At 41.5% G+C, this 23,722-nt stretch overlaps 1 long non-coding RNA gene across 1 annotated transcript in view; it reads left to right on the top strand.

Moving 5' to 3' along the window:
- LOC108797217 overlaps positions 1-16,877 on the top strand; it is a 19,723-nt gene extending 2,846 nt beyond the window's left edge. Inside the window, exon 3 of the long non-coding RNA XR_001941867.1 lies at positions 16,867-16,877. This is a non-coding gene — a long non-coding RNA (uncharacterized LOC108797217). The remainder of the gene's footprint in view (positions 1-16,866) is intronic.
- Positions 16,878-23,722: the final 6,845 nt, after the last annotated feature.

The raw sequence follows: 23,722 nt of genomic DNA, 5'->3' as shown, positions 1-23,722 counted from the left end.
AAAAACCAGGTAATTGACTCTTAAATTATGAAATTGAAGGATTGGACACATTTTTTAAAATGAGTAGAATGCTGGCAGGAGTTAGAATGCCCCCCTGCAAAAATTTGGGAAAATTACCAATGCTGGAGTCCAACTATTCATTTTGAAAATTTTTAAGCCCTGGGGAAGGGCGCTATGTCTGCTCCCAAAATGCTTTGGCTGTTTGATCAACACAGTCATTAAACTTTCTTATGGACTCTGTTATCTGACATCTGTTTTGGTCTGGCACTTCGTCTGTACAATTTGTTTTAGTTCACTGGACAACTATGTAGTATAAGAGTTAAAATATTCCTATTTACATTTTTTTTTCTATTTCTAGTGAATAGAGTTGGAAACATTTAGAACCGCTGTCAGGTTTTCATTGTTAACCATATATCGAGCAGAAAGGACATCACACCAATGGCAAAGGAGTCCAAAATGATATTTTATTACATTATGAGTACAAATCCAACGCATTTTGGGGCTTCAGAAACTCCCCCTTCATCAGGGCTACAACAGCCCTGATGAAGGGTGAGTGTCTGACCCCAAAACATTTTGGTTTTCTACTGATTATCTTATAAAATATTGATTTGTACTCATTAGCCATTGGTGTGGGCTCCTTACTGCTTCCTATGAAGTTGTTATTATCTCAAGGCCCCTCTTCCATTGGGGATGCTCTAGTATATGTAAGCAGTCTCACAGAAGTGGTCAGCTTGTTCAATGAGATGGACTTTTTCAACACTGGATATTAAGGATAGAATAACACTAATAAAAGAAGATCTGTATGCGCCCAGCATTTTATTGCTGTCTGTGTCCCCGTTGAGATTCACCTACTAAAGTGATGGGAAATCCAAAAATGTTGACTCCCCAGACCATTAAAGAGGTTAAATCTTCCAATGGGGTCACCTATTTTGATGACAACTAAGAGGCTGTCCCCTGACTTTGAAGGGCTTTCTGCTCATTTGCTCTATTTCTGCAGGACAAGTGAATGGAAATGTATCTGATGGGACACAGGCAGCAAAGCAGGCAGGGGTTCTAACCTTTTCCATCTCTATCGCAATCTAAACAAATATTTTGGATTAAGATATATTTCAATTGTATCAATAAGTTAGCTCAACATATTACATAGTTTAGGCAACTGTATAAGTTTAGCAACTTAGGACCACCAAACTCCAATGTTTGGGCCATGTAATACTGTTAATTTAAAGAAGGTAATACAAAGGACCACTACTAGCAAAGGAAAGAAGGCCCAAGAGTGAGAAACTTGGATGATGCCTATGAAAAAATAAATCAGGAGCCAGACATTGGAGGAAAAAGGCAGAAAATAGATCAGAATGCAGAAAACACATTTAAGGTTCTACAAGAGAGGTAACTCCATGTTGTAAGATAGGTGTTGTCATCATTTTACCTTTAAAGTCTGAAAGTCCTGTGTATTCAAGCTTCTGTGAGAATCTTCCTTACGTCTCAGGGACCTCATAGCCCCTTTTTATACCTCTGGTTTTATTAGCTGCGGTTTGCATTGGCACTGGGCTCAAAATGAAGCAATCTGTTATGTAGAGGTCAAGACTCATAATCTCAAAACACAGACCTTGCTGGTTATTACCCAAGTGCAACTGTCCAAATTGACTGATTAATTTCCCTTTTTTTATCTGACTTCAATCAAACATATGTATATTTCTACATAGTTTAAAGCCCAACTCCAGGCACAATAACCTTACCCCAGATAAAGCAGTCAAACATTCCACTGCCACAAAAGCATGCTAACTGTCCAAAATTTGGTATAGCTAACAATTGTGTTACAGGTATTGGATAATTTGCTATCCTTAGTTTGACTTTCACTGTTACCACTAGTTGTCAGTAGTAAACATTATAATACTTACAAATAATGATGAGCTCAGGTTTGAATCCTGTCTAAACCTGAGCTCATCTGAACCCAGAAGGAGCTCCTAATGAACATGGAAGGAAGCTCTTTTCATGCCTCCAGTAATGTCATGAACCTTATATGGCTACATAGCTATATTAGGTAAATTAATTTTTTCTGGTATAGCCATGTTCCCATATGAGGTAAATTTTGTCTTGTCTGTGCAAGCATCCTGCTCCTTTGTTTATGTTCTGTGTGTTTGGATGAGCTCATGTTTGGACTGAGTGTGGCCCAAGCTGAGCTCATCCCACTTACAAAAGAGTTTGAGGTCTATATTAATCCTGAGACTTTACCTTGCCTTAGGGTTCTAAGGCAATCTTAGGGATACCACTTAAAGTGACATTAAACCCTCAGATTTTTTAACATAAAACAATAATGTAATGTGTGCCTTACTGTAATCCATGGTTGTTTCCCTTCTCTTTGCTGCTCTTCCTTTTAAATCCTCATGTCTTCTCATGCTTGGGGAGAACTTCCCTTTTCAGCTCAGGGCCTCTTCCTGTAGTGCTGGCTCAGGTTTCAAGCCTATACAAACGTATACACAGACACCGTGTATCCATTCCTGAGACAAGGCAGTCTGCTGCAAAACAGAAGTTCTGCCCAGCATGAGAACAGATACAGATTTAAAAGGAAGAGCAGCAAAGAGAAGGGAAACAACCATGGATTACAGTAAGGCACACATTACAGTATTGTTTTATGTTAAAAAATCTGAGGGTTTAATGTCACTTTAAGCCACAAATCCTACTTCTCAATGGCTCCCATTAGGTCAAATTACCTACACACATGTGTTATGTTAATGCAGGTAATACCATGTTGGGATTTTTTTCAGCGCAAATTCCTGGTTTCTAATTGTTCGTTTATTATTGTCGATGTTCTGCATTATAATTACCAGGTTAGGTCATTTTTATGACAGCTCTCACTTGTTATTTTTCCACTTAGATCCAAGTAACATTATGATCAAACTGAAGAATAGCAACTAACACCTGTGGTTTTCTATCTTGGAATAGTAGGAGTATGGCTACACCACACAAAGGTATGTTGGCTTTCACTCAAAATCAACTATCTAATGCTAAAATAATTTTCTTCCAGGAGACACATCTTGTAAAAGATAGTGCTAAATATTGCCGCAAGTCATGGCAGCAGTGGTCTAGCCACTACTGTCATACCTCTTTTATAATATTAAAACATATGTGAGGGCTTTTTAGGTATCAAGAACACCACTGATGGTCAATACAGTGTTGTATTAAAACAACATATTTATTGGTACAAAGTTAAAAAATTAGTTTTACATAGTTAAAACACATACAAAAAGTGATCCTTCCTTCAAATTTATCATACACTCATGACCTCCCTTATATAAATACCTGCAGATTGTGCCCGATGACCACAAAGAGTCCAAATAATGCGATATTATCATGATGTCATGGTATCAAAGAGTGCCAATGCTCCTCAACGCGTTTCACGCCCAATATAGAGGCTTCTTCAGGAGGGAGGGAGAGGATGCTCTACATAAATAAGTATACATGAAGGTAAGTACAAAACTATAACACAATATATATCATAATTACATATACTGGAATATTTATACAAAATATCACTGCATTAATATCTAATGTCCTGCTATGTTGGTGTGACCAATTGGAGGAAGAAAAGAATAATAATATTTATTAGTTGATAAATAACCATGTCTGATTATTTTAGTAACTCATGGGAAGGTTTAATGTGATTATATATCATCACAAGAATCAGGTACAAATATGGTGATATATAAATTAAAATGCCGTTTTGAATGAAAAACAACCTCTTTTTGGCACAAGGGCTACTTTAAGAAATATATACATTGAGTGGCCAGATTATTATGAACACCCCATCAGTACTTCGTTGGGCCACGAGATAACTCCACGAGATGACTTAGTTGGGCCACCTCGTGACTCCACGAGATGTTGAAAGGTGATGCGAGGAATCTGACACTGCACTGTTGCTCTTCTGTTGTCTTGTACCAGTCTTGCCGCTCTCCGTTCTGCCCTAACATTGACTAGTCGCTGACGGCCACAATTCGCATGTTCAGACCCAGATTTTCGGCTGACAGTCCAGTCTTTAAACACTTTAACAACAGCTGCTCTTGAACATTTAACGAATTCTGCTGTTTTGCTGATACTCGCTCCATGGCTTGAGCGGAAACAATCATCCCACGTTCAAAGGCTGTTAAATCGCGTTATTTACCCATATCTTCAGAAAAAAATCAGTGCGAAATTATAGCTAAATATAGCTAATTTGCCTACAAACGTCAGGTGGTCATAATAATCTGGCCACTCAGTGTAGATAATAGTAAAGTTCCATGGGGCTTACGTGTACAAATATTTCCTATTGTGCCCCCATACAGATGAAACTTTAAAAACCAAATGGGAAGCTAACCTTAACCGCTTGCCATCCGCCCATTGTAAAAAAACGGACGGACGCAAACTCACATTGGCGGGTTGCCATAATTAGACGGCTTTTTTTTTCTGCGCGCAGCCGGGCATGGTCAGAAAAATCCCGTTCATTGTAAACAACCGTTACCGGCTGTTTCACATACAAGTGATCGGTGGCTTGATAGCCTGATGATCACTTGTATGTGCTGCCTGCGTGCGCCAGTCCCCCCCTCTAGTGCAGCCGTCGCTGTCCCACCGCCGCCCCCCCTCCTGCATCCTCACCTTCAATCCCGGGATCCTCTGCCCCATCTGCGGCCCGAGACGGCTCTGGAGGGTGTCAGGAGGAAGATGGGAGCGAGATCAGCATCTTTCTCCTTGCTGCTCTCCCTCCGTAGTGTGAATGCCGAAGTGGTGTGTATTACATCACTTCCGCATTCACCTGTCAGTCATCTGGCTGCTATAGCCAGAGAAAAGAAGCTGATGATGCAGATCTCTGCTTCATCAGCTTCTTCGGGGGTCCCCAGGAGACATAAGGGGTCTTAGAGACCCCTAATGTCTCCATAAAGAGGACCTGTCAGTGTGCCTTTGCTATTATATAGGGGGATTGTTATCCCCCTATGTGATAGCAATAACATTAAGTGTAAAAAAAAATGTAGAAAGTGAAAAAAATAATAAAAGTCACATATACATAAAGAAAAAAAAACGTAAATTCCGTGTCAAATGCGCAAAAACAACAATTGTTACAATCACTTATAACACTAAACTGATGAGCAGTAAAAGCTTTTAAAGCGTTACCTATGGCCAATTTTGGGTATTGTCGTTTTTTGAGGTTTCGCGGGCGCGCACAATTTTAAGGCTTGACATGTTCGGTGTCTTTTTACAGAAACTACCTAAACAAGTAAAAAGTGAACAAAATAACTTATCAATAGGTCAAAGGCATGCCTTGAAAAATCTACAAGCAAACCTCAATATTGTAGTCCTTATGAATATTCAAAATTATAAGGAAATGTGCTTGAGAATTTTAGAAAACTCCCATTGGTGTGAAGTCATAGAAGAGTCAAAAGTTATTGAGTACCAGAACGAATTTCTAACAATAATATATCAGGCTTTTTCCCAAAAACTAACCACAAACAGTACCTTGGAATATTTGGATATAAAACACCCCCACGTACCCCAACATTTTATGCTCTCCGAAAATACACAAAACCGCCATGAATCTACCCTGTAGTCCGATCCTATCCGGAGTGGGTTGCCAAACCAAAAAAGAAAGCCGTTTAGTTAATGACCACTTATGTGTACATGTGGCTGCCCTTCCCTCTTTTATAAAAGATACCATTGCCTTACTAAAATTAATTGAAGGATTAACTATCCCAAATAATGCATGGCTAGTCGCAATAAACATTGATGCCCTTATAGCATTATACCCCACACAAAAGGTCTTGCGGTAAAAAAAAGAATTTCTAAATAAACGTCCCTGCTCTTCCTGGTCATACAATAATTTTGTTCTAGAGATACTTCAGCACATATTAACCAGAAACGTGTTTACTTTTGACCAGACCCACTACCTCCAGATACAGGGTGTGGCAATGGGGACGTGCTGCATACCTTCCTATGCTAACATTATCTGGGGAGGTGGGAGAGGACTCTTTTTGTGGATGAACGTCTATACAGTCTATTCTTTTTTGGTACCAGTATATAGACGGCATTGTACTGGTCTGGACAGGATCAGAAAATGAACTAGAGACATTCTTTTCACACTTAATAGTCAATAACTATAACCTGAATTTTACTATGCACCGGAACAAGAAGCAAATTACTTTTCTCAAAATGACAATCTTTGTTCAAGAAGTTGGATCCTTGGGGACTTCTGTTTTTCGGAAATCAACAGCAGGGAACACAATACTGCACGCCAGTGGTTCCCACCCTTGGCCTTTAAAAAACAGCATACCATATAGTCAGTACTTAAGGCTAAAAAGAAACTGCACACATGGCGAAGACTTTCCATATGACAACTAAACAACTAAAAGAGAGACTCATAAAAAGAGGCTATAGCAAATCATGGAAGCGGCATACAAATGAACATGTGTTCAATCAAGGGAATCACTGCTATATGCTAACTCGAAGCAAGATAACAGTGTCCAAATGGTAAAATTATTCATCAAATATACTACTGATCACTCACAAATCAGACATATCCTAAACAAACACTGGCACCTTTTAATGAAGGATGACACGGTATGGAAATATGTGAGAAAGACACCTGAATTGGTCTTTCGTCATTTAAAATCTTTCAGAGATTATATGGTTCATGGTTTCTACAGGGAGGACACATTGGTAAGTCATAGTAATTGTAAAGGCACCTTTAGCTGCAATGGTTGCAATCAGAGTCCACGGGTACACCAATCGAGCGACATTGTACTTCCTAATGGTAGAAATTGTATGGCTAATTACTACACAGACTGTAATACAATGGGAGTGGTGTATTTGATGGCATGCGCTTGTTCTACGTTGGGAAGACATCAAGGGCCTTTCGTAAACTCATACAGGATCATGTATATCTTGCATCAAATGGAAAAATGACAACACCCATCAGTCATCACATGGGGTTGTATCACCTTTTGATGTCTCTTTATTTACGTTTGTTGTTCTTCAGCATGTTAGACCTGACCCAAGAGGGGGTGATTTTGAGAACAAAATACTCCAATGTGAGACACAATGGATATATAATCTTGGAGTGACTGCTAGTCCCGGTCTTAATGAAATGATTAGTTACAAACCTTTCCTTAAAAAATGAGAAAAGATTGTCAGACATGTTGTTATTATTATTATGTGTGCTAATAATCACTGGTTCCCAATAACAATAGACACATTTTCTTCATTAGTGGCACATGCCTGACACCCGCATCTTCACCATCTCAGGGCTCTTCTCAGCAGGATCTGGCTGTGCTGAAGAGTTCAAAGGCCAGGGAGAGGGCCAGACCCCGGGAACGAGGAAGCCAGGAGCAGCATGAGACAGGACCCACCCGACCCTGCCAAACCAGGAGAAACAGCTCTGTTAAAGTGGCAATGGCAGGGTCTGGTGGGCTCAGGAGACACATACATCCATGCGGGCTGGAAGTGAAAGGGCGGGGGGGTGAGGGGGGGTTGTAGGTGGGCGGGTCATTGATAGACTTGTGCGCTGTAAAAAAATTTGTTCCGGTTCGTTCCGTTTCGGAATATCCGTTATTTCGTATTTCGTAATTTGTATCCGAAACTCAATTCGGATTCGTACGAAATACGAATTTTCGTTAGTTTCGGCACATTTTCGTAACTTTACGAACATTCATTATGATGAAGTTAAAAAGCAAAAATACCTTTGTTAATATTGGAGTCGATGTGGTAGTTGTTTTTTTTATACGAAATACGAATTCCGTTAACGGATTCCGGATCCGAATTTCGGATAAAAAAAATCCTACCATCAACTCCAATATAAATGTACTTTGCTTTTTAACTTCAATATAACGAATGTTCGTAACGGAACGAAAATACGTCAACGGAATTTCGTATTTCCTGCCTGTGTATTGTAATGCAACGGTCAGCAACAGAAGAGAAAACCTATGATTGGTCAACCAAAACGAAATACGAATTCCGTTAACGGATTCCGGATCCGAATTTCGGATTTCGGATTTAAAAAAAAACTACCATCAACTCCAATATAAATGTACTTTGCTTTTTAAATTCAATATAACGAATGTTCGTAACAGAACGAAATTCCGTCAACGGAATTCCGTATTTCCTGCCTGTGTATTGTAATGCAACCCTCAGCAGAAGCGGATCCGTATTTCGGATTAAAAAAAAATCTTGTCATGTTGTTCAACCTCATTTACAGGGGTTAGTTCCTGTTTCAAAGAAATTTGGATCCAAAATTCGTTAACGGAATTTCGTATTTCGGATATAATTCGGAAACTGCAATTCGGATTTCGGATGCTTCCGAATTTACGAATTTCCGGAAAATTCGTACAAATTTTGATTCGTAACGAAACGAATCGCTCATGTCTAGTCATTGATGGGCTTCCCCACTGAGCTTTTGGTGCACATTCATGTGTCTTGTCAGGCATGTGGTACCCAAATGACTGGTAGATTTACCATGATGAAAATGCTGATGCCAGAAGCTGCCAACCACAATGTTACTGTCGGCAGCAAGTAGGTGAAAAAAGGACCAGACTGCAGAGGCCTGATCCCCTATGGATACCAGTGATCTGTAACTGTGGGACAGTGACAGCCAATGGAATAGGATGGCTGCTTTCTTCAGTCCTCTGCAAACTGCTCCTGCCCCCAGATGAAGTCCTACCTCTCTGCTGTTCTGCCTTTCCTTAATTTTCCTCCCCTACAGCCTAATGCACCCAACTACAGTCTGTCATCATCTCTACCCTCCTCATCACTCAAACCCATTTGATAATAAGCTTCCGGAAAATCACAGCTAATTGTTGCTCCCGATCTAACGTCCTCTCTCTCTTTGCTCCTAGCATGCTCTTGCTCAATTTTGGATCACATAAATTCTTGTGCATCCTCCTGCAGCAAATTACTGATGATGATGGGATGAAATAAATCAGTCAACTCCTTCATGTCAATTTGTGGGACTTAGCAGTAGAGGAGGAGGAAGAAGAGGGTGCATTTGAAGGTGTTGCAGAAAACTGCATGCTCTGCATCAGGGAGAATGAGAATAAAGAAGACTTTGTGAGCCACTCAACTATAAAACTATACAACTATAAAAGTAAGAAGTAATTCCACAGCCCATAATGTGCTGCCAGAGTCGCTGTTGTCACTGAGGCTGCCCAGGAAAATCATTCTGTTGTGTAACACCATGTTTAACTTTAAAGTAGAAGTTACGTTTTTTTTTTAAAGTAAGCAGTAGATAGATGCCACAACATATTAAAAAAAAAAGTTGGACAACACCAATTAACTTACCTATGTCAGCGCCACTCGCTCCCGGCAGCAGAAGTTCCGGCTCCCGAACGCTGTGAAGAAGGAAGTGTGGGCGGGCGCATGTGCAGCCCAGATCATCGGAGGGGAGAGGAGGAGAGCAACGCTGAAGCTGGGTGGATGCAGCAGGGGGCACGCACGTCGGACTGAACACCGTGGGACCCGAGGAGCCTGCAGTGGATCAGAGACCGGCACCAGCGCTGGGGGGACTGTGGGAAACAAGTAGAAGGAGGAAACTGTTCGGATCAAGAGGCATTTGCCCCAAGCCTGTATTATTAAAGGATTTCTGTATTTTCAAGGTAGCCCTTAAATGCACATGGAAAGTCCTTCTCTCTTTTGTGCAAACTGAACCTTGACAGATTTGCTCATCCCTAATATATAATACTGTATATCCAATATATATGGTGGACACCTGACCATTACAACTATTCATGCTTGTTTGACATCCCATTCCAAAACCATGGGCATTAATTGGAGTCAACCTCACTTTACATGCATACATATATTTAATATATATAAAGCATAATAGCCGGCTTCTAGGATTGGGTGAGTATAATAGCGTGGGGGTAGCCCTATTGCAAGGGTTAATAAAGGTTTTGCCTGGAGTTCTTCTTTCAGCTATAAAACGTATTAAACTGCATTTATGTATCTGCAACCTGTGTAGTATGGAACAAAAGATATATCAACCGTTTGATGTTATGAAATATTGATAAGAAGATTGCGATCTTATGGTATCAATACAGTTACACTTCTCCAAATATTATCACACATTTGCAACGTATGATATTAAGCCGTATTACAGCAACATCTTATCAGGAAGCTGTAAGATTTCATTGTGCTCGTTGTTTTACTCTATATACACTGTATCCCCAAAGGTTTATGGACACCTGACCATCACATCTCTATTGGCTTGTTGGAAATCCAATTCCAAAACCATAGGCATAAATATGCAGTGCCCCCCACCCATCCCAACACACACACTATGTGCTTTACTCTTCTGGGAAGGCTTTTCACCAGAGTTTGGAGTGCATCTGAGGGAATTGTGCCCATTCAGCCAAAAGAGCATTTATGAGGTCAGGTTAGGTATTGAGGAGACCTAGATCACAGAGTTTCTATAGGTATTTAAAAGACCTAGACAACAATCAGAGTACCTATATACCACAATCAGAGTATCTATATACACTGCGTCCCCAAAAGTTTGTGGACACCTGACCATCACAACTACATGGGCTTGTTGGACATCCAATTCCAAAACTATAAGCATAAATATGGTGTTCTCCAAATCCCAACACACACCCCATGTGCTTTACTTCTCTGGGAAGGATTTCAACCAGATTTTGGAGTGCATCTGTGGGAATTTGTGCCCATTCAGCCAAAAGAGCATTTATGAGGTCAGGTATTGAGGAGACCTAGAGCACAGAGTTTCTATTCAGTAGGATTGAACTCTTAGAAGGCCTTTAAAGTTCCTCAACACCAAACTAATGAAACGATGACTTTATGAAGCTTGCTTTGTGCACAGGAACACAAACATGATGGAACAGAAAAGGGCCTACTCCAAATTATTGCCACAAGTTTGAAAGGGGGCATTTATCTTACATGTCTTTGTATGCTGTGACATTAACAATACCCTTCACTGGATATATAAGTGTTCAATGACATTCTGGCACAGTGGTGGCTTGGGCGTTAACTCCTCAATCATAAATGTAGACCATCAGTCTAACAGAAGTTATCTGGTAAGTATAAACAACTTTATGCATCCCAGATCACTTTTTTCTCTGCCGTGCTTAGTCGTGTTTGCATGCTTTTATACGCGTTTAGGCTCATAAAACTGGGATAGTCGGACCTGGAAAACAAAAGTTTCTATTTTGGGTAAATTGAGCTAGCCTGAAGGCACCTAGACGCTGCTGGATGCCTGGGTGTGCATTCAGTCATAGAATGCATTACATGAGTCCAGGCATGTTTAGAAATGACAACATTTTACCTCTACAACACATTTATAGTTAAAGTACAGAGGCTATAGAGTAACGGTTAGAGCACAGACTTGCCATTGCTAACATTGCAGGTTCAAATCCACGCCCGGATGAGTAATGGATAAAGTTTTTTGTGTTTTTTTCCTTTGCTTTTGTAAAAAAAAAAAAAGTCATTTTTGTTCCCCTTAATGTCATTTTGATATTCATATATGTAAAATGCTTCTATGCTTACAGTACAGAGACTATAGAGTAGTGGTTAGAGGACAGGCTTGCCATTGCTAAGGTTGTAGGTTCAATTCCATGCCAGGCCAAGTAAAGGATAAAGTTTTTTTTTTTTTTCCTTGCTTTTCAAATGGCATCCTAAAATTCCTACCAGACCTAAAGGGTCCGCTATGAATTGGGGGGAACCTCAGGCTTTTTTTTTTTTCCATCTTCTGCAGACTAAAAAAAAATGTCATTTTTTCCCCCCCTAATGTCATTTTGCAACGAAATTCGTTATTGGACGAATTCTGTTGCAGCAAAATGAATTTTTTTTTTTACAGTCTGCAGAAGAAGTCTACAGTCTTTCATAAACGAATTTCGTCCGAAACTAATTTAATTTCGGACCCGAAAAACGAGACTAAACGAAACAATTTTTTTTTTTTTCAAAACGAAACTAAACTAAACGAATTTTTTGCTGGAGCACATGTCTAGAAATGAGCTCCAAACGCACCTGAACTCAACGTTTTGTTACGTAGTGTGCATGAGGGCTTCGGCATTCCCACTCACCTTTGTGTATTCCACCGACGTAATCCAGCATCAATCACGACGTCCAGCGTTGTCCACAACGACTCAATGAAATAAAAAATAAATAAAAAAAATAGAAATAATAATAATAATTTAAAAAATTGGGTGGGGCTAGCATTGACAACCAGCTCCACCCAACTGTTTAGGTGCAAGACTTTGCCCAATCAGTGCTCAGTACTCATTTGGAGCCATGATTGGGCATAGTCATGATGAATCTGCCCAATCATGTCTTGCCTATCAGATGGCGGCAAATTACACAATTGCATGGAGCTAGCTATCACCGCTAGCTCCGCCCAATTGTTTATGTTTTGCCGGCATCTGTCAAAATGCCATTATGCGGCGGGAGTCAGCGGGTAGCGGACCTGACAGGGGACGGCGTTTTTAAAAAAAATTATTATTTCTATTTATTTTTTATTGATTTATTTTTTATTTTGTCGTCGTCGTGGACAACGCTGGACGTCGTGATTGACCCTGGATTACATCGGTGGATCCATTTCTTGCGTTGTTTTTTTTTAATAAAAGAATTGTCAAAAACATGCCTTTTGGGTCGCGGGGCCGTTTCTGCTGGCACGCGAGCCCAGGTCCGCCGTACCACTTCAAAGCTCACTGATGGGCACGCAGGCGCAGAAAAGAGCTTCAGAGACGATATCTTCTGCCACGCAAGTGCACTGAGGACGAGACGAGGAGCCGCGCAGGTGCAGTGACGTCAACAACTGACAAGAAGGTATGTGAAGCGCCCGTAGTAGCTGACCGGAAGCCGCCGAGTCCGACTCAGTCTACCTCCTGCAGACACAGCAGTGACAGGAACGGACCTTCGGCTCTCCCCTCTCTCTTTCCGTCTCCAGCCACCCGCTTGTGTGGACGGGTTCCCACTGCCGAACACCCACTCAGCCAAGGTTCTCCTCCTCAGTGGCGGATCCAGGGGGGCAACGGGGCAATTGCCCCCCCCCCCAAGATTAGTGTCGCGACTCCCGACTCTCCATCCACGTTCTGCCGCAGCCACCCGTCCCGCAGTGTGTACTGACAGCTGTCCCTCCAGCTCCATGTCACAGACTTTACTGCGGTTCATTGTAAAAACTTTGTACAATGAACTGCAGTAAAGTCTGTGACACACACGGAGGGACAGCTGTATGTTCCGGCGTGTGTGCTGTGCGGGGATCCGAATACAACAGGCGGCTGGCTGCCTGTCATTGACAGTGATCACTGTTAGCCTGGTGGAGAGGTGTTGCAGCCTGGATGTAGGTAAGGTTGGGGAGTCTGTGGGTGATGGCTGGCTTGGGGGGATTGGGGGACTGTAGCTGGGTGGTATTCAGCATTGCTGTATAATGATTATACAGCAATGCTGAATACCACCAGCCGAGGGCCCGCGGGCGTCACCCCCCCTGCCCACCACTAAATGAAGCCCCCGGCCGCAGGTGCAATGGTTCCCTCCCTCCGCCGCCTCTCTGCCACATGCACCGCTACAGATGCGGCTCTCTAATCGTGCGGCCGCTCACTCCTCAAGGGGTACTCGTGAGGCCCCAGCGTGCAGCCCTTTAACATACCTGCACCTGCGGCTGGGGGCTTCATTTAGCGCAGGGGGTTCAGTGACGGGATCTACTGCGGGCAAACTGGCTGGTGCGGCCACAGGAGAGCCCTCACTACCAACCAGAGCGCCCACTGACCACCAGGGTAAGGTGACCAGTTTTTTAAAATCCAGGAACATTTTTAAGGGCTCATTCACACTGGAATCGGCCAGCACGTACAGCTCCGTGCTGTCTGCACGGCCGTATCGGGCAGCTCCTGGGAAGGACAGGTGCTGCATGTGATTAGTACACAGCCCCCATTCTTCTCTATGGGACTACGCGGCCGTACGCCGCCCTGCGCTCACCCGTCCTGTACATCGGTGCGGGTGAGCGTACAACCGGCCCTTTGAGGGTAACCATACTGCTGATGCGGCCCCCGATGAATTTGAGTTTGCCACCCCTGCTTTAAGTGATGTTAAAATCACTACTCCTTTAAAATCGTTGTCTTTTTGTTTGTTTTTTTCATTGATTTCTGTCCCCCAGGGCAGTACCCGGACGCCCATACACCTTTTATGGCCAATAACTTGCATATAAGCTCTCTAAAAGGGGACAATCATTTTCAAAAGTTCGACCCCCATTGAATTGCATTAGGTTCGAGTTCGTGTTCTAACTTTTCGGCCGTTCGGGTGTTCTAATACAATAATACTGACATGTTGCGCTTGGTATTGCTAATCTTCTAAAGCACACATTAACATATATATGTGAGTGAATTATTGAATAAACCTGTGTGATACTTAATTAGAATTGGTGATTAGTATTCAATATGACAACCTTTGTGTGCAACCGCAACAGTGTATTATGTGTCGGTGAATGACTAAAGGCTTGTTCATCCACTACACCGCAATTATAAATGAATAAAAAGTGATTGTTCTGTGAGTGAAATTAATTTTGTTTGTGTGTAAAATAAACGGTGTAACGTGGGTCGGTGGGCAACAGAAACACTTAGATTTGTTCGTCCACTGATATAATGTCCCGCAAAAAACCTTAAGTGGGTGTATTAAATATTCAAACCCTTCCTAGCATTAGTGTAACAGTGTTTGTACCATTGAATGTGACTTTATGTCATTATCTGCAAATGATTTGTTGTGTGTAATCAGTTCATATATTAAATTACGTAAACAAGCAATCATATGAAAGAAATATTAGTTTGATTATGGATGGGACAATGAGGGGGGTCTGTCCTTGCACATTTCCAAGATACTAGAAGCAATCATCTAAATGCCGAGAAATGCAAGCGGAGTCGGCACCCCTAAGCAACCCCAGATCTGGGGTGTAGTCACAACTGACAGCTTAAATTAAACAAAATGGGTCAATATTAAGTCAACGCAATTAAGTCCTCACATAGGGTCAATCCTTATGGCAACATAAATCAGTCAAACAGTCCTCTGCTTCACCCCAACTGTTAGATAGTAATATGTGGGGGATGTTATTACTTATTTGTCCTCCTGGATTCCAACTAGGATTACGTGATTAAAAAATGGATAGGTTTCAGAGGAGTCTCTTCAACAACCGTTTGTAGTTTTGGTATAACGTCCATTTCCACACTCAATGTCTGAAAAGCCGGGTTGGACGCCAATCTCTCGTTCACCTCCGGTTGACCCTTCTTACACCGCAGCAGTATCCGTCCACCGGGGTTTTCAATAACAGGAAAGGGGAAAAAGAAAAAGAAAAAAACTCCTAAGTGCAGCGATTTTAAAGCATTTATTTTAAACCAAAATTTCCGCACTTACAAGAACAGAGAATATAAAAACATTGAGTGGTAGGAGCACTCAGCCATACGAGCCTTATGGTCTATAGGAGCAAGTCCCGGTATTGCCCTTGACGCGTTTCGTCATTTCTGGACTTTCTCAAAAGGGAGTTTTTATCACACATTGTTGCAGCTGGTAATCATTGACACATTATTTCTCCTAGCGCAACTATTTGCCAACTTGGGTGTTCGAATACGAACCGAACATGGGGGTGTTTGACCCATCACTACTGGTAAAGCATCCTGAAAATATGTTTTGGCTAAACCTGGAGTTTAGCTGTTAAGACCAAGAGCTTGTATGCAATTAATCAGGTAGGTGTTTCGAATTGCCCTTTCATAACTTCAACTCACTTCTGATTGATACGTTGTTCATTATGGTCCCCCACGGGTTTCATGTATGCAGAAGTGGGTTTATATGTATGGATTAGTGAGACCCAGATATGCAGCATCAGGATCCAAGAGAAATGTGTTGGTGTGTATGTATGCCCCCAGTGTCACAAATAGCCTATTACAGAAGTACTACACCTCTTTACTAAATTATATTCTAATAATGGTATAACTTCCTTATTATGGGAGGGATATGACAGACAACAGAGACTGTCTTCCTATAATCCCCTTTGGATCACATGGGGCAGACTTTGCTTCCTGCTGCCATCCTGCCACCAAGAGTTATTTGTTTACAACTCTTATTGCATTCCTTGTAGCTCTGGGATGCCAATGTTGTCCCCTTCATTTTATATGTTTTAAATGCCAGCTTCCTCTCGTTGATATGATGTTTTACCCTTTTATTCAGCCATGCAGGTTTAGCTCTCGTTCTTTTATTTTTGTTGCCCAATGGTATGCACTTGCTAATGGCATTTCGCAATGTATTCCTAAAACAACCCCACTTCTCATCAGTGTTCATTGTTAGAAATCATTTGTCCCATTTAGTGTCATACACTAAATGATGCAGCTTATCGAAGTTTGCTATTTCTGCAACTAAGTCTGCATTATTTGAAATCAGTAGATCTAGAATTGCATTCTTCCTGGTTGGGACACCTATCATCTGATCCATGAAATTGTCCCGCAGCAGGTTTAGGAAATGTCCAGCCTTTATAGAATGAGTGGTTCCATTTAGCCAATCAATGTCCGGATAATTGATATAATCCATTACAACAACGTTTCCCTGCTTCTCAACTATTTCTATTTGGGAATGTAGGTGAGCCTCCTCTTCGTCCCTCATGTTCGGGGGTTTGTAACACACACCCACAATTAGCTTATCACTAACTTCAGTCTTATCCAGTTCTAGCTACAAAGACCCAACTCCATTGCAACTCTCTGTAGTGAGGTGTTCTCATATATGCACATGTACACAACACTTCTACACATCTACAGAACACTTTAATCCTGCTCACCCAAACTCCACATATACCACTTTTTGTTAGGTATAACAAGCTCTGGTATCTGACACCGTCGTTCCTCTTTGGCGCCCTCTTTATGCTCAAACCAGTTAACATCAGCATTCTGCAACTACAAACAAAACTTTTGACAAAGTCCTGTCTCAGAGAGATGATGCAAACACCAGCTTACTATTTAACATCAGCTTGTCCTTTCAGCCTATGCCCTTGCGTTGTTCTGATCTACCAAGTGCTCTGCAATTGTTCCTGTTCTTCGTGTATGAACCCGACTCTGGCTGCTTGATCTCCTGGTTCCCGACTCCGGCTATTGCTTCCATTTATCCTGCTCTCAGTGTTCCCTGACCTGGTTTGGCTGACTACCTGCTTTGACTTCTGACCTCTTGCTTGGCACTGACGACATCCTGGACTGTTTCCATTGTTTTTTGCCTTTCCTGTTTATTGTAGTTTTCAATAAACGCCTTTTATTTTTTTTTAACCTACACTTTAAATTTCTGTCTGGTTTCTTGGTTCCCTAACCTTGAGGATCTACAACTGAGTGATACACAAATAAGCTGCAGTTTTGTTAATAGTTAAAGTACTTGAATGCATTTTTAAGATTTAACTCCTGAGTTTAGTGTCATAATGATTCCACTAGGATCACTCCACATACAACTTAGATGTATTTGCTGGTTAGACTGTGACATAGTTTGGATAACAAAATGTATTTTGCAGGTGGAGAAGATTTGCTGAGTATAGAAGAAAGTCTGCATGGTGGTAGAATACTTTTTTGCCAGTTGCATGTTTGACTGCTTTAGCTGGGGTAAGGTTATCGTGCCTGGAGTTGGGCTTTAAGCTAAGTAGAAATATATACGTTTGATTGAAGTCTGAGTAAAATGAGAAACTAATCGGGGCAACTTGGACTTGGGTAATAACTGGTAAGGTCTGTGTTTTGAGATTGTGAGTCTTGATCTTTACATAACAGATTGCTTTATTTTGAGCCTGGTGCCAATGGCATAGTTCCTAGGCAAACCACAACTAATACAACCAAAGCATAAAAGGGGGCTATGAGGTCTCACGAAGAGCTCACAGAAGCCTGATCACACAATAACTTCCAGACTCTAAAGTTAAAATGATGACTTCCTCCATTCTGATCTATTTCCTGCCTTTTTCTTCATTTACTTTGACATTGACATCATCCAAGCTTCTTACTCTTGCATTTTTTTTCTTTGCTTGCCAGTAAAGGTCCTCTTTATGACCTCCTTTAATGACAGCTTTGTGACGGACTGCCTGGTACCCCGACTGGGTACCTCCGTCAGAAAACAGCTTCCTCTCCGCTGGAACCCGAATCCCAGTGTCCTCAGCCCAAACCTGCTTAATTATTGGACAGAACCAATATCTTAGGACAGAACACCTAACCACTCAATCATTAGACAACACCAATGTTGAGGTGGAAACCAAGATCTGCTTTATTAAAGGAAGCACACAGAATTTATACCTGACAGGATCAGATTAGAGTGCAGTGTGTCCCCTCCCCCAGACAGCTAGGTGCCGCATTAGAAGTCTTTCATGCCCAGACACTCTTTGGGATGAATGTCCTTAATTAGATAAGAACTTAATCCCATCATTGCAAACAATGGTCACTCCAGCCAGCCTGCTGCCTATAATGAACACAGTGATGTGTGTCTGTAATGTCGGGGGAGACATACAGTATATCCACTCCACATGTATCCTAGTAGAATTGTTCAATGTAACCCCAAGAGGTCTGAGGGGGGTCTCCATAGTTCTGGTCCATAGTCCGTAGGAGGCTAGCCCTCAGGCTCCTCCAGCAGCCCCAGTGACGGTTCAGTCCGTCACAAGCTTCACATGGCACTACCACTGGAGTTTGACTATCTTAGGTTGACCAAATGTAAAAAGTTACCAAAACTATGTAATGTGATGGGTTACCTTATTCATACAATTAAAATGTATCACTATCCAAAACTTTTGTTAGAACCCCTGTCTGTTATGGTACCTGTGTGCCATCAGATACATTTTTCTTTACTTATCCTGCAAAAAACAATACGGATCAAGCAGTACGCGGTCTAACGTAAAGGGAAATCCTCTTAGTGATCACCAAAATTGGTGACCATGTTGGAAGATTTTACCTCTTCCATGGTCTGGTGAGTCAAAGTTTTGGATTTCCCATTACTTTCTTTGCCACCTGAGGCCATTGATACGGAAGGGGGGGGAGGCTGGGAGGGGGGCAGTGTAATTTGCTGCTATTGGTCGTTGGGAGGCTATGCTGCTATTGTTTGTCGTTCCGGGGCGGGTAGGGTGGGTGTTGCTGCTGCTGGTGTATGCTGGCGTGTGCAGTATGAAAGGCCATCACACCCAGCTTTCTGATGTTACTGGTTGCCAGGAGCTTGACAGGACACCATCCAGAGCATCCCGCTCAGCACCCTGGCAACTAATGATGTCAGTGAGCTGGGTGGGAAGCCAGACAGAGCATCACAGGTTGCTAAAAGCTCTGGGGCAACCTGGGACACTGTTGCTACCCCTCTGCCACCAACACACACACTTGCCTCCCCCCACTGGGATGCCATCTGAGGCGACCGCCTCAGGATGCCCATTATAGAGATGGCCCAGCTCATGATTTGAGGTTGTTTTTGCCGTGCAAGAGGGTAATTCCCTTCACTTTTTCCTCTGGTAAAGGAAATGAGGGAAATCTCCCAAATGGAACACAGACAGTAATAAATAAACTGACAGAGTTTTTAGGGTCTATCCTAGACTATTACCAAACATTTTGACTGTAGATATAATTTAGGTTGTGTGAGCTTGACAAAGTAGTTCAGTTCTAATTTGTTTTAATGTAATATTCAAATGAACAGATTCTTTATACATTTCCTATTTGGGGGTCTGCAGGTACATTCTGCTGCTTTCAATAATGAACATATCTGTGGTCCTTGGACCACTTTTGTCCTGTTTACTGTCACACCTGGTGAATCAAATATGTATCCAATTGAGCGAATCATTTTGTTATCCTTTTATTACTGGCTTTTATTTCCCATGCAGAATCTACAAATATTTTATGTAAGCACCAAATACTCCATAATGGTCAGTTCCTCCACTTTGCAAGTCGTGTCTCTTAATTTAGTTTTACTATTTCCGTTAGCGCAAGTTAGTTTGGTTCACTCATATATAAACAAACTTCATTGTGAGAGGAAAGGGAGCCTGTTGTGTTTCCCCATATCCAGAAGTTCAAGGTGGCTGCAGTTGGTATCACGGCGCATAAGTTTAGTCACCTGATGGTCATGGCCATACACTAGCATGGGGATGGTGAAGGGATATTTTTTCAACACAAAGCGACCCTGTCTGTGTGAAGTCCATCCCCTGTCCACTTTATAATCACCTTCAGCGTTCCATTGCCATTCCTTCCTTGGGCCACCACAACAAAATACACAATGCTACTGTGTATGGGGGAGCATGTGACCTCCTCAAATGATGCAGTGCTTGAGCCTAAGTGGCCAATCTGTAGGTCTGAGCACTATCAAATAAAGATGGGGTGACAACACCACTCCATCTAAGTGATGGTATTTTGGTGGCAAATGCAATTTAAGAAGGAGTGTTGGAGAAGTACTGGAGAGATACGTGTAAAGTGATCTGGGGGTTGGCTTTATACATATAATGTCACCTAGCCTTGAATGGGTATCTTTAAGAAGTCAATAGAGGTCAGAAAATGTTGGCCATTCTGGCAGTTTACAGCTGGATCCAGGAGCTTAGTATGTTTAGGCACCACTGGGCCTGACCTTTCTGTGCGGGATAGTCTATCACCTGGTTTCTATTACTTTTATCATAGAGTTTAGAGTTTGAGGATGTCAATAATGTGCCTCCCTCTCTAATACATAGGTGTATATGTTCACCTTGGTCTATCCTCTGGAAGATCAATGGGCAGCCAGATGTTGCATGACCTGGTGCACAAATCTCTAAAGGTTTTTGATTTCTTAATGGTCCAATGGAAGCTTTATTTTTTTAATTCTGTAATGTAGTCAGGTTGCATGAACAGTACTACCTTTCTTATTTATTGTAATATTGTACTCAACATATAGGTGTCTATTTATAAACAATTTGCAGAGCTATTCACCCTTTGAATCTCTATGAATGTTCATTGTCTGTGAATAGAGGCAAAAACAAATGTTCTTAGTATATTTTCTTCTCAAGTCGACTGTAATGTTAGGGAAGTACCACAATATAGCCACTAGATGGAGCAGTGGAGCATATTAAATAAATACTTATACTCTTCACTCTTCACCTCCATCTAGTGGCCATAAAGCAGTATTACATTACATTACAATGCAAGAACGTTCATGTTTGCCTCTATTCACACAGAATGACTGGCTGTGAAAACCCCTAATAAATAGACTCCATAGTGAAGCAGTCCAGCTTTTCAGCATTCTGATATTCTCCCTGCACATTGATCCAATCAACAACGCTCACACTAGCTAAGCAGTGCTGTGGATTAGAGCACAATGGAGATTGTGAGTTGGACAGCTGGAGACCCAGACCGCTGCATTCTGTATTGAGCAGTGTTCTGAATCTCCAATGTGCTGCCAGCACAGGGCAAGCTGCAGTACAATAGTACAGTAAAAAAAAGTAGTTGTCCACATTTATTAGTGTTTATGCAGACTGAATGCTTTATATTATAAGAAATTGAAGCTCCATTTGGACTGACCTATTTGCAAATACTGTATATAGTAATTAACATTGCTCATTGGTTATATATGATGTACAGATGTGGGTCCTTCTGAAATATGAAGAGAAAGCAATCGCTACACTGATATACTGGTATAAGACCTAGTCAGATTTACGTTTACTGGGGGAAGATCAACGACTGATAATATGTGATTGGTTGCTTTATTGAATATGCCTGATACCAATGGCCATATGAGGAGACTGACTTCATTGCTCTTTTTGTGTCTCTACAGACATGTTCCATTTACTGTTGCTGCTTCTGTTGGAAACAGTCTATGCTCAGGAACCTAGTGAGCTGCCTATCTGTATATATCACAGCAATATCTATATTGTTATTGGAGTACATAAAGAAAGAAAGAAAGAAAGAAAGAAAGAAAGAAAGAAAGAAAGAAAGAAAGAAAGAAAGAAAGAGATCTACCTAGGGATATGCCAGGACCCTAGGAAGAGGGGCTTTCAAAAAATACTGAGTGCTCTCTTATTCTATATAAAAATACAAATTAATGTATTAGTGTAACATGATTTCTAAATAATTGATTACAATTCCATTCAATAAAACATGATTATTATTATTATTTATAATCAATTATTTAGAAATCATGTTACACTAATAAATTAATTTGTCTGTCTGCACCCAGGTGCGGGCAGCCAGACCTATACAGATCCGTAGGCAAATGCAGGCAGCTGCACGCATTTACACACAGCCCTTTACAGGGCATTACATGGGCATGAGCAGATCTTTACATGGGCATGCACAGCATATGGATGTGCACACCCGTGTGAATGAACCCATAAGGTGCCCATACACTGTGCGATTATCGCACGATCATCGCGGGAAATCCCATGATAATCGCAAAGTGTATGGAAGGCGTGCAACCGTTTTTACTGTACGGTCGCACGTCTTTTGTCTAAGGACCATGTTCGAAAACCAGCCGAAAATCTTACGATTTTCAGGCTGGTTTGTGGCATGCTCGGGAGACAAATGCCAAACGGGCCGATGTGCGCACGCGCACACTGCCCGTTCAGCATTGCGGTCATCGGAAGCCTGCCCCTCAGCATCTGCTTGTCCAATAATTAGAATATTGTGCAAAAGTAATTGCAGTAATAGCTGCAAAAGGGGCCCAAAGCAAGTACTGAGTACATATGCATGCTTGTACTTTTCAGAGGTCCGATATTGTTCTATGTACAATCCTTGTTTTATTGATTGCATGTAATATTCTACTTTTTTGAGGTTGTGGATTTGGGGTTCTTGGGGTTTTCATGAGCTGTAAGCCATAATCATCACAATTATGACAAATCACGGCTTGAACTATCTTGCTTTGTATGTAATGAGTCTATCTCATATATTAGTTTCACCTTTTAAGTTGCATTAGTGAAATAAATGAACTTTGCACGATATTCTAATTATTCGAGTTTCACCTGTATTCTATTCTTTTCTGATGGTAAATGGTAGCTACAGCCCTGAGTAAGCAGGAAGCAAATTGTAAAGGTAATGGGAAAATATGGCTCCCCAATGTATCTACTGTACAGTACTGTGCAAACGTTTTAGGCAGGAGTGAACAAACAAATTGACATAATATACTTTGTCATCTGTAAATGGGGCATCAGGCAGCAAGGGTATAGTGGGAATCATGGTAACTATAGAGTTCATCTTTTAGGAACTCCGATTTACATATGCCCTTCCTATCCAAATATCCTTTAAAAGATGTTTTCACTTGAGTACCTTGTTAACATATCTCTCTTGTGTTCTTTCCTCACTCAGCTGGACAATGGCTTTCTCTCAGATGCTGGACAAGACTGCCTTTCATATGCAGCTATTAAGCCTTCATACGCCGTGCCACAACTTGTTTGTACCCAATCTGCTTTTTGCAACCCACCTGTTCCCTGCCCCTTTCTGCTGCATACATTTTCCATAATACCATGATAATAAATGACAGGCAATGTAAAATACTGTGGCTGCTGTTGTTTCTCTACAAAAAGCATGAATGATTGGGGTGGAGGTCTTATTCAAAGTTAAGCAATGTAAGGAGCATGCCATTTTCCCATATCAAGCATTTAGGTGTTCCTAAGCTATCATGGACAAGTAACGAGGTAGCAGAACCATGCCCATGGGATCTCGGTAAGGTATCTAAGAAGGGCGAGGATGGGGTGATTTAGGACAGGGGTGGGGGACATAACATTCACAGATAAATATGTAAAAGATTTAGGCACTTATTGTAGCAGTATATATTTTAGGAGGTAGAG

The sequence above is a fragment of the Nanorana parkeri genome, unplaced genomic scaffold, assembly GCF_000935625.1.
Source record: "Nanorana parkeri isolate BGI_ZX_2015 unplaced genomic scaffold, ASM93562v1 scaffold1244, whole genome shotgun sequence".
NCBI lineage: Eukaryota > Metazoa > Chordata > Amphibia > Anura > Dicroglossidae > Nanorana > Nanorana parkeri.
The sequence above is the reverse complement of the archived record's forward strand: the minus strand, read 5'-3'. Positions and strand labels throughout refer to the sequence as shown.